Raw genomic sequence first — 17067 nt, forward strand, 5'->3', positions numbered from 1 at the left:
ATTGCAATATAGATCCTTATTTGATAATAATATCTTGACAGAGGAGAATTTTAGAAAGTAGTGAGAGCAAAAGAGTCCTAAATTAGAAACTGGTTTTCATTCACAGAAGCGACAGAGAAGCTGGCTATGGTCTAGGACAGTGATGGCGAACCTTTTGAGCTCGGCGTGTCAGCATTTTGAAAAACTCTAACTTAACTCTGGTGCCGTGTCACATATAGAAATTTTTTGACATTTGCAACCATAGTAAAACAAAGACTTATATTTTTTATATTTATTTTATATATTTAAATGCCATTTAACAAAGAAAAATCAACCAAAAAATGAGTTCGCGTGTCACCTCTGACACGCGTGTCATAGGTTCGCCATCACTGGTCTAGGACCAGAAAGAAGGAGCAGTTCCCAGAGTGAAAAGGATATTATCCTGTCCTTGCAACATAGAGCAGGTCAAAGGAACAGACGTTTTTCGTGTGTTCCACACTGTTTTCCAGAGGTTGAGTAACTTGATGAAGGTTCTGGATTTTGAGTTCAGACAATCTGCTTCCAGGCCCATGCTGATAATATTAGCACTGGAATTCTAGGCGAGAGGAAAGAATAAAGATAGAGAATATACAAAACGGAGTCTCTTTGACCGAGCTGCTAAAAGTATTAACATTATGAAGGTTGAGACAGGAGGAAATGAGTCTATTCTTGTTCTACCTAGCCTGGGATCCTAAACTTTATAATTTGCAGTCCTACATCAATGCCTGGATATTTGTCAGGTTGTTGCATGCCAATACTTAGATGTACGCCAGACCTCCAGATAACCCTCTGATTAACCCCTGAAAAACTCACATACCCAGACCACCTGACATCCACCTGACAAACATTATCCAGACCATTGGACATGACCAGTCCTCCTGGAAGCCATCTTCAGACCATCTGGCATCATCATTCTAACCACCTGATATCTGACTGATAACTATCCTGGACCAAACCTACGGCTAAGAATGTGGGACTATAAGTGTCAGGAAGGCATCTTTTACTATGAGCACTTTTACCTTTTCTTTCTTCTTTGGAACATTTCTGGGTTTTTGCCTTACTGTGTTCACAATTTGCAAACTCTAAGACTCTTGAATAAATCTTCATCATTTACTTCTAGCCCAGCCGTGGGCAAACTACTGCCAGTTTGAAATGAATAAAACTAAAAAAAAAAAAAGACCGTACCCTTTTATGTAATGATGTTTACTTTGAATTTATATTAGTTCACACAAACACTCCATCTATGCTTTTGTTCCGGCCCTCCGGTCCAGTTTAAGAACCCACTGTGGCCCTCAAGTCAAAAAGTTTGCCCTCCCCTGTTCTAGCCAAATCTTTTTTAGATCTTTGACAGGTGCATTCATAAGTATAAAATGTGGGCAATATGAAGGGAGTGCAGATTAAAAAGCCAAAAGATGAGGAGATGGATGAGTTATAAGAAAATTATTGTTAAGGGATAATTTTCAAAATAAGGTACAATTGTGACTCTCATCCAAATAAAAAATAAACATGTCAAGGATTTTATTTAACTTATTAATTAATGAGGGAGTTAGGAAAGTGTTATAACCTTTCTTTTATGGGAGAACTTAAAGTACCACAGATATATGGACTGGTAAGGAATTTGGAAAATATACTTGTAAATAGATATAAAACCAGCAGAACAGGGCAATATCCAGAGAGTGATATCAATTGCATTTCACTGGACACAACTTGCATTTCTATGAGAAGAATTATTTGTATTACAATCTAAGCCTGCACACAAAATCCGGTGATTCCTGGATGCTCCACTGAACAGATATCCAGTAATCTCTTTTCCTATTTCAAAATCTCTCACAATTTTTCTCTCCAATATATCTATTTTGTCTTTTTAGGGATGTAGCTCAGTAAGTGTTGGATTTTTTTTTGCCTCTGTGAGCAGGGATCTGGAAAAAAAGAAATGGGATTCTTATCCCTCCTGTCATCTAACTGAGAAGGTCATTTCTAATGCATGGTTCTTTTTGATAAACACTTAAAAAACCCTCATGTTTCCCTTCAATATCATTTAAGGTTCCAAATCAAAAGTTCTTACCAACAACAAACTGAACAGTGTCCCTGCTCAGTTCTGATACAGCCCCTTTAAGTCATACCTTCTTCTCCTCCATTCAAAAGCACACTCTAGGGAGAGGAAATTGGGAGGAAAAATTGAGGACATGTCAGCTAATTTTTAATACCTTCAAGGGCTGCTTGTAGAAAAGAGAACAGTTTCTTTTGGAGTTCCACAGAGTGACATTTCCAAGAGATGGAAATTACAGAGATGCAGATTTTTGCTCAACAAAGGAAATGCTGTACTGTTAGGTTTTCTTAGTTGTGGGGACCATCCCCCCAACCTCAACCCCTCCCCCCCCACACACACATACACATACACATACCCTTGCCTATGCGCTCGCGCGCGCGCCACACACACACACACACACACACACAACACCAACAATAAACCTATGTTTTGGCTTTGTTCTTTACTGGATCCCAGGTTTATAATTACACGGGCATCTGAATGCTTGTTAGGACCAGACCAAAAGCCCAAGAATCAACTCTCTCTCCAAAACTGTGCTTGTTCATTGTGTTGTAAAGAATCAGTGCTTTATCATTCATTCTCTTCTACAAAAAGGGTCCTAGTCTGCATTGGATGGCATAGTTATAAGCATCAGGAATTACTTCTAAATGAATATAACATCTGGCTGTGTGTGTGTGTGCGTGTGTGTGTGTGTGTGTGTGTGTGTGTGTCTATTTTCTAAGTGCATAAGCCTTTCTGCCCCTTGCTTCTGGACATATAATCACACTCAAACACTGATAGACACAAATTCCTAAGGGCTGTGATCCCCTAGATCCAGAAAATTTTACTCTGCCCCCCAAACCTAGATGAACAACTTTCCAGGTGATTCCTTCTTGTCAACCTGAGACTCAGAGTGATGACTTTGGCAGTGAGTTGGACCTGCCGCCCGCCTCCACCACCCACCCCAACTGGTAACATGAGTGAGAAATAAGTGATAATAAGTCACTAGGATTTGGGGATGGATGTTACTGCAGTAAAATGTAGCCTATCCTGACCAATAATCCTCCAAACTGGGTCCACATTCTATCAATGTATTGTCAATTTCTTTACCTTGAGTGGTGTACTGCATTTCAAGACCCCCACCAGCTGTTTTTTGTTTTGTTTTGCTTTGTTTTACACTGGCTTCATTTCTTAATACTGTCATTTGATGCAACAGAAATAAATTCAGATCTCTTACTGCATTTTTGTTTGCCTAAAGGCCCAATTTGGGTTATGGTCAGAGAGGATGTCTCAGACAAGGGCTGTCATTTCCCAGCCTTTGAGGGATCCTGCTCCAGCAGGCTGAGTAATTTGTTAGAGACTAAAGGGATGGGGAGGGGATGAAATGTCACCAGCAAGCAGAAAACATGCTCACATGGTTTCTTCTTGTGTGTCTGGCAAGATTTTTAATTGTTTCTAAAGAAATCAGCCTACTGATGTGAACCATATGGAACTGTTGAAACACGGGGCAACAGAATAATACAGTTGGATCATGTTTCTTTAGTTGTCTGTAAAATGGCATGTAATTTGCAAACCAAAAATGGTGCTTAAAGCAACAATCACAGCAAGGTTCTTCATTTGAAATTCCTCACAAACTTTTTCCAAAACAATTCCAGAAGGATGGCACTCTTTAAAATACTTCATTTTCATGGCATTCCTTACAGGACTATTGCAGTTGCAATTATTTTTTTTTATGAACCTAATCCTCTGCCTAATCCTGTTGACTATGGGTTCCTCCTCCCCTCCCAGAGTGCATACTATGCAGCATTTGTTTCCCCTAAAGTGCTTCAAGGGTCTCTGTTTGGTCACCATGTCAGTAGATGTACCAAGTACCTGCTCTCAGCAGCAGAACAGTGTGTCTGTGTCCTTATATAGACTTTCCAGAAGGCATTATTGCATATTGGCTTTTATAAAGCTTTAATTCTGGAATAAGGATAATTCCAGAATAACAGTTAAACTACACAGGCTGTGTACAACAGAGTTAAATGACACATGAGTTGGGTACAGTGCGGTTCTGGCACTAAGGATCAATCCCTTCTTGGAGTGAAGTTGTAGTCTTGCTCCAACAGCTCTTCTTTTATGGTCCTGGGTCTATTTCTCTGACTCCGGTTAGACACTCTTCTTTGACAGGAGTCCCAGTCTGACATCAGGAGAATCCTGATGGGCACATACTTGGATCAAGGGTGCTGAACTCACCACAGAGGGCTTTCCGTGTATCTCTCTGTCTGTAGTGGTTCAAAGTTTAGGTTTTTGGTGTACCAGAGACCTTGAGACTCTCAATCTCAAGGACTGAAATAGGTTTTCTCCTATTTGGCTTTTTCTATTCCTACTGCATGAATCAGTGGGGACCCTGAAATTATGGCAACACAGTCTTTCACATGCAAACATACTCTGCACTAGAACCTCTCCCACTTCAGTTATGCGGGTCACCAAGGGTGCTTGTTAAAAATAGAGTCCCAGATTTCACTTCAGACTGTCTGAGAGTGAAGTTCAGAATTCTGCTTTTTAAAACAAACGTTTGAGATTTTGATGCTTCTGGTCAGAAGACCCCTATGTGAAAACTACTTATAAGATGCCTTTCCGTGTGGTATGAAGGTCCTAAAGGATTCCCCAAATTTGGTTGGGCAATAAATGTATCTTCCAACACTTGAAAGATTTTTTTCTCTTAGATGGTTTTCTTGCTCAAACTTTCAAATGTACTTCACTAAGTTTCCGTTGCTCAGTTGAGTGTTGCTTCCACTTAATCCAAGCAACAGTGACCATGCTCCTGCCTGCCGTGCTGGGATATGGAAGTGGAGTGAACCTGCCATGCTGACCCCAACTGACTAGTGTCTAGGAGGGTCAACTTTTTAAAGCTATTTTTTATATCTTTCTAAAGGTTATCTCTATATATAAAAGGCTAAGTGTCCGTCCTTCCCTGCGACCGGTAGCTATGATGTGCACTGACCACCAGGGAGCAGATGCTCAACGCAGGACCTGCCATGACATGCACTGGCCATTTAAAAATAAACGGCACCAGAGACCTGGCACCAACAAACCAACACTTGGCTTCCCCCAAGTGGGACACGAGCCCCGCCACCACCCTGGACACAGGCCCTGCCACCATCAAATCACAGCCAATGCTGCCAAGACCCCATGGTGCAAAATGTGGCCCACAGCCCAGCCCAGCCTTGAAATGGTCACTGTGGGTGCTGGGTAATGATGTCACATAGCATCGCCCAGCTTCCTCTCCCTAGCTACTAACCTCCTTGGATTTTCCTCAGCCCAGGAACCCGACTTGCTTTATAGCCAGGTGCAAACATTTTATAGTTCAACCAAATGTTTGTGAAGCATTTTCCCATGCCTCATCTCATTTGATCCTCACAGAAGTCCTGGTGTAGGTAGATAGGAGACTCGATAAAATCCTATTTTCTTTTCATTAGCAAGACAACAGAGATTTAGAAAGTTTAGAAACTTGACCTGACTGAAAAGAAGTCAGAAATAGTGGAACTAGCCAATTGCACGTGTGTTTTTCCATCTGTCATTGTCAATCATGAATTTGGTTGACACTTCTATTATAGAGAAAGGGCGAATAGTGATATTAAAATATTTCTTCTAATTAATTTCTTTTCAATGTGCACGAATCCGTGCACCAGGACACTAGTTTCCAAATAAATAGCCAGTAAGATGTAATCTCCTTAAGAGCAGCAATAAAAACAAAAACAAAACAAAACACTTCTGTACTTCCCTGATAGCATTATTAACCTTCATTACCCTCAATATGGTGTTAATTTGAAAGCACTTTCACTACAATACACTTGGAAAACATGGATAAAATATAATAAACATTCTCAACTTTAAAGGTAAGAATGAAAGAAAGTAAGAGAAATCCTTGGGAGCACAAAACAAAGAAGTTAAAAACCTAAGTTCAGAAGGTATTTGCCAATTTCACTACCAAAAACATGGTTTTATTGGCTCTGTGGGGACAAACAAACATGATCTGAGCCTGCAAAAGTCAGGAGTGATATTAAGAATCTATATACATAAAAGGCTAAGTGACCAACTGTCCATCTGTCCGGCTATCTGACCGACCGACCAGATGGTACATATGACTTGCACTGGCAATTTAAAAATAGATGTTGACTCACACATGCGTGATACATATAAAACTCTTGCTGGCATCAATCTAGACAGAGTAGGAATATTCCTACCTAAATGCCTTTTTTGGACATGGTCAGTTATATGTTGCTTTCTCTCAAGTTCGAACAGTGTGTGACATTAGAGTTAAAGTTGTAAATACTTCATCACAAAGGAAATTAGTAAAGCACTCTGAAAGTGTTTTAACTCTTAATGTGGTATACAGGTAGATATTAGAATAATCAATTTATCAGTCATTGTTTTTATCAATGTTGTTTTTATTTTATTTTTTAATGTTTTTATATCATGTGTTTGTTGTTGTTATATCATGTTGTTATTGTTTATTTATTAATCAATTTATATATTATTTTCATATACATTTTACTAATTATTTTCTTTCTCAAAGGGTGAATAGCAATATTAAAATATTTCTTCTAATTAATTTCCTTTTAATGTGCACAAATCCGTCCATCAGGCCACTAGTGCTACATAATGCTGGGGCCTTTACGGGTATGCAGTAAAAGAGTGGAATAGAAAACATTTGCCCCATATTGGGAGATGAGAAATAAATGTGTCTATCTTGATCAAGGTTCTGAGTGAGTAAAAACATCCCCTCAAAATTAGTGACCATAGACCGGTTAGCACATGGGATTGGATTCACATTTGTACTACATAGTCCTGAAAATTCCAAAGCAGAAATTTATATGAAGTGGTCCTGGGTTTATCATAGTCCCAGGCATTTAGCAGAGGAGGAAAAGAAGTCCTTTCTGGAGGAATACATTTTCAATCAAGATTCAGAAGTTTCCCATAGATAGAGCTCAATTAAACTTGTATTTCTAATACAAAATTGCAATCATATATAAGCAAGACACTATCAGCAGAAACAACAACTAAGAGAAAGGGGATCACACCCAAGAATTCCAGGGAATAGGATTATCAGATACAGGACATATAAATTGATTATATTTAAAATATTTAAAGAAAATAAAAGATGTGCCCTGGCCAGTGTTGCTCAGTTGGCTGGGCATTGTCTCATGCACTGAAAAGTTGCCAGTTGGCCTGGCTATGGTGGCTCAGTGGGTTGAGCATCATACTATGGACCAAGAGGTCCTGGGTTTGATTCCCAGTCAGGGCACATGCCTGAGTTGCTGGCTCCATCGCCAGTAGGGGCATGCAGAAGGCAGCCAATCAATTAGTCTCTCTCATCATTGATGTTTCTATCTCCCTCTCCCTTCCTCTTTGAAATCAATAAAAAAATATTTTTTAAAAAGTTGCTGGTTGGATTCCTGGTCAGGGCACATGCCCAGGTTGGGACTCAATCCCTAGTAGGGGGCATGCAGGAGGCAGCCAATTAATGTTTCTCATATTGATGTTTCTCACTCTCTCATTCTCCCTTCTGCTCTCCCTAAAAATCAATAAAAATTCTTTTAAAACAAAGAAAATAAAAGATGAAATTGAGCCCTGGCCTTTGTGGCTCAGTTGGTTGACCATCATCCAATGCACCAAAAGGTAGCCAGTTCAATTTTTGGTAAGGGCACATATCTGGGCTGTAGGTTCGGGAGGCAACCAATAGACATTTCTCTCTCATATTAATGTTTCTCTCTCTCTTCCTCTCCCTCTCTCTCTCTCTCTGATGGTTCTAGACTTTCATTTTTCCACTCTTAGTTATCATTGAGGGCAGTTACAGTAGCTACCCTTCAGGATGCCATGGCTCAGCAGAGGGAAATAGATAAGATAACAAATAAGTATGACCTAATATGATAAGAAATGCAAAAGGACCATTGTGTGTGGGGTAATCCTTTTTTTGTTCTCAGCTGAAGCCCAGTACGTAGAACACAATATTTGCTCATATCATGTTGAACAAATAGTATTTAATCCAGGCATACAGGAATGCTTGTTTTACTAACTTTACTTCCTCTCATGAAGTTCTTGATGAAGCTATGCCAACTAGGAGCAATGTTCTAGACCAAGCACCTTAAATGGGTAATATCATTTAATATAAAATTTTATGAGGCAGAAAGTTTTGTTTTCTCTATTTTACAATGAGAAAAACCAAAGCTTTGATAGACTGATAACTTGCCCAATTTTACATATGTACATGGCTGAAGCAAGCTACAAACCCAAGCAATCCAACCCCATTACACGATCCACACCTGAGCATATCACCTTTTATCACATTGGCAAACACTGGTGAACACTGATGAACATGACTCAGTCACTGCCTTGAATTCTAACCAACCAGATTCCTCTCCTCTCGCCTTGGGGAAGATGTGGGACAGATGCCGGCAGAGAGAAGTAAACGTTCCCTCTCACCTGGGCTGCATAAGGGTTGCTGCTCACAGGAACACAGGAGTGGGAGCCAGTGAGCAGGGAACGTTTCATAGAGGAGGTGGCTTTTAGGCTGATTCTCTAAGGATAAGCAGGTGTTTTCTGGGAAAGGGCACTGGAGCTTGAAACAGCAGCAGATGCATTGGCGTAGGTCTGTGTAGGGCTTTAGTGATAAGTCTGATCGAGCTGGAGTACAGCTATGTGAGGAAGAAAGTGGGAGGTGAAGTTAGAAAGGCCAGTTGGAGATGACTGTGAAGACCTTAGAGGCCACAAGGTTTGGACTGCATAGGGTCGGTTCCCTTGGAGTTGACATTACATCTTTGGATGGCTGTTGACGCAGACAGGCTGGGAACCACAAGAACTCCCATAGATATGGCCTCAGTTCCACAAGCCTTCTTGTAAACACGGGGCTGTGGAAGCATGCTTGCTTTGGCCTTAAATTCCCGCCTGATTCTAGCTGGATTATATTTGAAACCAGATATTTTTCTGAAGGGTAACAAATAGTAGTGTCATCTACTCTCATGTTCTCTAACCAGAATTATATGCCCAAACAACCTGTCCCCAGTGCCTAAAGTTTTACCATTTTTAATGCTTTTTGTTCTTAGGAACTTATCCCAGTTAAACTGCAAATAGGGCTAGAACCTCTGCTTGCACATTGGGGTTACTTGGGGGTTCATTATAAAATACTGATCCCTGAGTACCACTGCCAGACTCTGATTCAACTAGTCTGAAGTATAACCTGGGCACCAGAACTGCTTAAAGTTCCCCAGTTAATTCTAAGGTGCAGGCAGGCTGAGAAGCACAACAGCTTGAGGAGGAAGCATTTCTGTCACGAGGGTGGTCGAGGACATGAAGGGTGGTGATCACTGATGATAACTTTAAAATGCTCCCTAATTTCACTCAGCACTGCCCCAGGCTATGGTGATTTGGTAGAAGTCTTGTGAATAAGAATTTTTTCTGAGATGAAGTCTGTAAGACATTAAAGGGAAAGATGTTTGTAGAGAGAAGCGTAGCACTCGGGAAATAATTGTTCCCACCTTTAGTCCCATTCCTTAAACCATGAAAGGCTTCATGCTTCATGTTCATTTGTGTCACCTCTTTGAGGTGAGCTGAGGAGACAGTTAGGCTGGAGCAGTGAGTCAAAACAATATATTAATAATAATTTGTCATGATAACCAGGAAGATAAACATAATTTTTGCCATTTTACCAATGAGGGTACTGAAGTGTGGAGAGATTAAGTGATATGTCCAAAGTCACACAGCTATCAAGTGTGCATTCTCTAGTTAAGCCAAGACCTCCAGATCTCACATAATTGGAATACCCGGCATTCAAGGAAGGAAGGCTGACTCCCATGACACTTGACTGGGTATTCCAACTTACACATCCATGGATTCCCAACAGTGGTTCACACTTGTTCAATTAATGCTCATCCTTTGGCAGGCAGGGGGTGGAGGGGGTAAAGGGCAGCTTGAGTTGCAATGTATCTCCTTCCTCTGGCACAACTTCCTGACATCCCCTGGTGCTTCCCCCAGGGTCCCCATCTCAGTCACCAGCACCACTGTCCCCGAGAAGTCATTCTGATGGATACCTCCTTTTATTCTTTACCCTCCCATATCAAACCACTTCATCATTGGTATGCTGTCTTTTTTGCCTTACAACTCTTTCTCAGCTACATCTACTTCTCCCCATCTCCAGCACCGACACTATGCATGTTGAAGTGACCATCATGTCCTACCTAAGCTGCAACTATCATTTTCCCTGAGAGAGGAGAACCTCCCCTCTCTGCTGCATATCTGTTACACACATAGTTTAACAGACCTGCGATTCAACCTAAAGAGAGACAGAGAGCATCTTGGGGATCTTGGATTTCTACCTCTCCACAAGCATTTCTCTCCCACAGTTCCCCTCCATCCTTCCTAGTTACTTGGACTTGAAACCAAAATAAGTGGGCTATGCCTTTGGTTGTGCCACTGAATATCACTTTCTAACACTCTTTGACAAACATTTACTCAATACTTATGACATTCCAATTCTTGCACAGAAAATTAAAATACCTGACATTATAATTGTTTGTTTTGTCTTGCTTCAATATTAAGAATCACTACAGTAAAAGACTACAGAAAGGTTATGTATACAGGGCTCTGGGAACACAAATGGGGAGAATCTAGCTTTGTCTCAGAGAAAGTAGAGACGTGAAAGACGATGTGCTATTTGAAGCTGATCCTGGGTGTTGCTGGAGGAGAGGAAGGCTGGCCGTTCCAGACAGAGTGAGGCCCGACTGGGAAGAGAGCTCTGCAGGCTGGAGGGAGCCGTCATCAGAACTGAGCTTTAAAAGACAAATTCTGGCAGCCACGTGGAATAAGCCTTGGAAGAAGGACAGAGGGGCACAGGGTGAGTGATTAGGAGATGAGGGTGGTGTCCACATGAGGAAAGGAAATGGAGTGCCTCAGTGCGTAGGGAGCAGAGAAGGGCCCAGCAGGTGTGGCTCAGTGGTTGAGCATCCACCATGAACCAGGAGGTCACCAGGCTGATGCGGGTCGGGGCACACACCGGGTTGCACACTCGATCCCCAGCAGGGGGCTTACTGGAGGCAGCCAATGGATGTTGATGTTTCTCTCTCATCAATGTTTCTCTCTTTCCCTTCATCTCTCTCTAAACAGCAATAGAAACATCTTCAAAAATAAAGATAAAAAAAGAGGAAGAAGGGCTGGAGGTGGAGAGCACAGTGAGGACATGGGGGAGAACAGTGAAAGGCACCAGCAATGCTGAAAGATATGGGAGAGAGAAAAACCCATAAAAGGGATAGACTTAGAAAAACGTCTAATTTCACAGTTAAAGAAACAGAGGTACAGAGATGTGGAATTATTGACCTTGGGTCATGTAGCTACTTTAGGGTCAGAGCAGGGATGACTCCTTGTGCAGTGAGCATTTACTAGTACCAATTGTTAGGACTGTAGGGCAATACAATCCTTAATGGCCATTTGTAAGCTTCCCACCACAGGAGAACAAAAGACCAGGAAAACTTGCAGGACACCAGGAGTCAGATCATACAAGGAATGAAACTGTCCTGAAAGGTATGAAGGCACCTGATCGCATTCTAAGCCCACCAGCTCAGCTCCCAGACCCACTGACAAGTGTCCCACCCGTGACTGCATCTAAGGATGAAACTCCAGCCAGAGTGCTGCCATCACAGACCCAATGACCCCTTGGGATACCCCATCCCCCATCCCCTTTCCTTAAATAAATTCCATTTTCTTTAATCACCATCTGAGATGGCTATTTAGCCTGCCCATGTACCACCATGTTAACCTTTCACCAATGAAAGGAGGAAAACATTTTGGTCTGTTAATAATACCAGCTAGCATATATTGAGCACTTAATATGTGCCTGGAACCATGTGTTACATGCTGCACATACGTCCCTTTAACCTTCCCAATAATCCTTGGAGGTAGGTAGAGAGTGCTGTCTCCAGATGATAGGCTAGGGAGTCAACTCTAAGTAACTTGTCTAAAACCTCAGCAAGTGAGTAACTACAGCTAGATTTACCACCAGCCTGTCTCAAACCAAAGCCCATGGAGTTACTTATTCAATCACCAGTGATTTACTTTGGATTCTACCTATGAACCCGTGTAACCTGTTGTGTCGGAGTCCCTGCTGTGGGTATTACTGGGACCTGTAGCACATTTTCCTCTTCAGATTTCTGTATAGTGACTTGTTTTAACTTCATGTGCCCTGGGCTTTGAGTCAGAAGATGCCACATCTATATTTTATATAGGACCTAGGATTTTTCAGCCACCCACATCTTTCTTGAGTGTGTAAAATACACTTGGTTTTATCTTATGCCAAAATAGGTATCTGCTAGGAAAATTCTCAGTTGGATGCAGACTAATTAACTGCTCTTTCTCCCCTACCTCCCGCTGTGCACCCTTCTGCAGCCGGAGCTTGTCTGTTTCCTCCGCTTCTATGATCTTCTCTTCCCCTCTCCTGTTTGGGTTCTATGTAAAATGGGGTAAATTTACATCATACCAGGACTCACGGTATTTGTGACAATAGAGCTTTTAAATAGTGAAGTATTTCAGACAAAGAAAAAATAGGAAGTCATATAATAAACACATGTGTACTCCATAACTGGCTTAATCATTTATATTGTCTGAGATCTGCTGACCTATGGTGGCAAGAGTGCCATAAATATTTGTTGAATAAGTAAGTGTATAAGATGTTTGCATCTTTAGGATGGTGCCTGTTCATTTTTGTCTTTTGCAACCAATAATTTGTTTGGCCTCAAAAGACAGCATCCATACCAATCTTTTTAAATGTTCGTTGCATGTTTAGACCTCTCTCCCTTGGCTGTATTTTTCCAGCCAAGCCAGGTGGCACTTACACACACACACACACACACACACACACACACACACACACACACGTCTCCCACAGCTTTCCATATACATTGTGGTAAAACACCCATAACATAAAACTTGCCATTTTAACCACTTTAAATGTACAGTTGCGTGGCATTAAGTACACTCCCATTATTGTGCAGCCACCACCACCATCCATCTCCAGATCTTGGTCTGCTCTATATTTTACAATTGGTTTGGCTACAGTCAACAGCAGTGGCCTTTACCACACAGATGACAACATTCTATCAAGAGCCTTAGTTGAGGCTTGTAATTGAGTACATATTTGGATTTCTTGGAGGCTGTTACAAATTTGTGACCATGGGAGAAGAGAATTCTGCAACAACTCTTGAAATTAATACTTAGCTTAAGAGATTTTGGAAGTGAAACTCTGTAATTTTCAGTGAATTTGTTAACCTTGCAAATGATAAAGAGACGTATGGGGGACATGATTTAAATAGAAGAGAAATGCAGAAAATGATAGCAGAGGTCCGGGGCACAGGTGATGGGGAAGCACTATCTGACTTTGTGTGCTCAGTGTTAGACCAGGTATGTTTTTCCTAAAGAGAAATTGAGGATGTATGGCAAGAATGAGAACTGCAAAGAACTTACAATAAGACAACAGGGCTGAACTACAGCATTTTCTGCCCTTGGCCCTGTTCCAGCAGGCCAGCGGCTGATGGCAGATGCTCAGTGTGGTGTCATGTGCAACTGTGCTGACCATCCTTGTAGAGGCGATGTCATGTCCCTTCTTAAGGGCAGCCCTCTAGTTTGGGAGCTCAGGTAATGGTCACAAAGTAGTTTCTGCTCTAATAAATGTGCTGTGTGCAGTGGTTACATTCTAATTGCAAAAGAAATATAGTTGGCCCTAGCCAGTTTGGCTCAGTGGATAGAGCATCAGCCTGTGGACTGAAAGGTCCTGGGTTTGATTCTGTTCAAGGGCACATGCCCAGATTGCGGGCTCGATCCCCAGTGGGGCAGGAGGCAGATCAATGATTCTCTCATCATTGATGTTTCTATCTCTCTCTCCCTCTCCCTTCCTCTCTGATTAAAAATACAATTTTAAAAAAAGAAATATAGTTGAAATGAATCAAAGTTGGAAAACAGTTACCATGTCGAATGAGTGAATAGTCACACTGCTGAAAGTCACGATTTCTTGCACAATCCCACTTTCCCCCCCAAATGAACAAGAGGCCCCCGATGTCACCAATATATTAGAACAGTAATTGGTGTGGTCTCCAGAGATTTTAGCTTGGGAGTGGCAGTTGTCTCTGTGTTATAGATATGGTGGCTGTACAAGTTGTCATTCCAACTGGGACACTTTTGAGAGCAAAAGAGGATGCTGTTAATTATGTAGGGTAACAGTCATAAGCTGGGACTGCCCTGGGCAAACCAGTCCCGCTTACAGGAGAAGCATTTGGTGATGTGTTCAATTAGAGCTCATATCTATCTGATGACAAGTGCAGTCAATACTGGGGGAACTGTCAAGATAAGAAAGCGTGTACACATCTGCCATTAGTATCACTCCTAGCCCTTCCATGAAGGAGAAACCCACCCCACTGAGGAGTTGCTGAATGCTGCAGCCAAGGAGATTGGACCCGAGAATCCAGCTCTGCGGGCTGAGATCTGAGTGCCCCAAACAAGTGACCATAGTAAACAGAATCCCCCCGCCCAGCCTCACAGCAGCTGATTCTGGCCCTTGGCTCAGCGGTGTAATACATTGCTACATGCAGTGGGCTTCTAGCGACCTCTCCCCATTGCCAAACCCAAAGCTGTAAACCTCCTGGTGCTTAGGATCAACTGGCTCTGCCAAACATGGTTTAGGGATTGCAAACGTCCCACACCAGTGATACCTGGATGAAATGAAACTGCCTGAGTTCAAATCCAGACTCTGCCGTTTACTAGCTGTCATTGGGTAAGCTACTAAAGTCTCCGTGCCTCAGTTTCCCTCATCTGTTAATACCTATGTGAGATAATGTATGTAAAGCACGCAGCTCAGTGTGGGGACCATAGCGGACCAGTGCTCACACTGAAGGCGCTGAGCGGGGCATGGAGTTATAGTCATGAATCGTTCCCAGCTGGTCCAGTCCACCTCAGCCAGGCCAGATCCCCAGTGCAGCTTGGTGCCTCACATCTCTCTCTGAGTCCCACTTTGAGTCCCAAATTCAATAATAGCCAACACTGAGCTCTGTACACCTCATTAGCCTGCAGGCTCCTCAGCCTTTCCCATCTCTCCCTTATTTTTATTAATAGAGTTTACGCAGCGGTGGGGAACATCTGGCCCTTGGGCTGTATTGGCCCATGAAATCATTTGGTCTGGCCCTGACAAGGCATTAGGGGTGAGTTAATTAAATGTTTGATCAAATATAGCAGGCTAATTTTTAAGTTGATAATTTTGTAGGGCTCACAAATGATGTTATAAATATCCAAATGGCCCTTGGCAGAAAAACGGTTCCCCACCCCTGATTTATAGTAGTTTTAGATTGACAGAAAAATTGAGCAAATAGGATAGAGAGTTGCCAGCTGGCGCACAGCTTAATATTAACATCTGACAGAAGCCTGGTACATTTGTTACAATTAATGAACAAATACTGATACATTCTTACTGGCTCAAGTCCATCATTTGCTCAGATTTCCTTAGTTGTTACCTAATGTCCTTTTTCTGTTCCAGGACACCACATTACATTTAGTCATCACATCACCTTGGGCTCCTCTTGGCTGGGACAGTTTTCCAGACTTTCCGTTTTGAATAACCTTGACAGTTTTGAAGAGCGCTGGTTGGGCACATCACGGCATGCCCCACTGTTGGGATCTGTCCGATCTTCTTCTCATGATGAGTTTAAGGTTATGGGTTTGGGGGAGGGAAGGAGATCACAGAGGTAACGTGCCATTTTCATTGCATCATATCAAAGGTACATATCACGGCCATGATTTATGGCTATTGATGTTGGCCTTGATTACCTGGCGTGAAGTGGAGTCTATCAGGTTTCTCAGCTATTAAGTTACTCTTTTGTGCCCTATTTCCTTACTGTGCTTTTTGGAAGGAAGTCACTATAGACGGCCCAAACGTCAGGAGGGGTGCGACTCACCCATGTTTTTTAAGGGTACAAGAGACAATACCTCCCACTATATTCATATACATTTGTTAAAAGTCGGATGTATATTGCATTTATTGTGAGCAAGGGCTGGCAAGGAAGGAAGTCATTATCTCAGTGGAAGGCTGAGCTCGCAGCCCAAGGACAGACGCCCAAGTGGAGATGGCTGGTTTCTCCAGAGCGGCTACAGCTGTGCAGTGAGGCCCCCCCGCAGCCTGAGAGGAAGTGGGAGGTGTCTATGGCCCGCACATCTGGCAGGTGGGCTTTTAATGAATAGAGTACAACTCTCCTGCACCATTTACAATCCCTTCTCACACTCAGGCCAGTGGTGATCGTTTGAGTTCCAATGCGCTTGTTATGCATTCACTATTTAAGGGGATTTTAAAAAGCTGTCAGTTTGATTGAGAAGGATTAGAAAACAAGAAGCAAAAATATTTTTAGACATTTAAAAAACAACAACTCATTTTTTAGCTGCTTCCCAATTAACCCGGCTGTTTTCTGAGAGCAAGCTGTTGTGAAAGAGAGCCCCCAAACTGTCTACAGGAAAACGTGATTCCCTCACTGGCACGCAGAAAGCCTTGCCCTGCTTAACATGGATGCACAATTTTATCAATAGAATGACTCCCCACGCCCTGGTCACTAAGGGTTAATCCCATTTTAGAGCTACTTCTTTATAGAGTGTGTTGATGCGGGAAGAGAAAAACAATCGGGTGGAGACCTCTGCCAGACGAGTCATTATGTTACTGCTTTCCTTTCCATTGTGAGCACTGTACTCAGAGTCCCAGGCAGTTTTCATAGTAAGTTTTGAGATGAAATCTCCCATGCTATAAATGCCAAGTTTTATTTAACAAGCTGGCAAGTCAGCATCTGGAAGTAAGTCTGCAAGCACATCTTTGACTTCCAGGAATTCTGTTGGGATTTAATGTTTCTATAGCAACATTTTGTTGTGGCATAAACTAAATGTGAACAATGCTGCAGGGTTTGCTTCTGTACCGCTGTGTTTCTTTCATCTCTGTACCATGCATAACAGAGTCTCAAGAATAT

The 17067-nt window shown here is 42.1% G+C and overlaps 1 long non-coding RNA gene across 1 annotated transcript in view; it reads right to left on the minus strand.

The window, feature by feature from the left end:
- Positions 1-332: 332 nt before the first annotated feature.
- The window catches only part of LOC106727941, a 36430-nt gene continuing 19695 nt past the window's right edge, over positions 333-17067 (minus strand). Inside the window, exons 2-3 of the long non-coding RNA XR_001364176.1 lie at positions 2084-2169; positions 333-574 (exon numbers count right to left, since the gene is read on the minus strand). This is a non-coding gene — a long non-coding RNA (uncharacterized LOC106727941). The remainder of the gene's footprint in view (positions 575-2083; positions 2170-17067) is intronic.

The sequence above is a fragment of the Myotis brandtii genome, unplaced genomic scaffold (genome assembly GCF_000412655.1).
Source record: "Myotis brandtii unplaced genomic scaffold, ASM41265v1 scaffold504, whole genome shotgun sequence".
Classification (NCBI taxonomy): domain Eukaryota; kingdom Metazoa; phylum Chordata; class Mammalia; order Chiroptera; family Vespertilionidae; genus Myotis; species Myotis brandtii.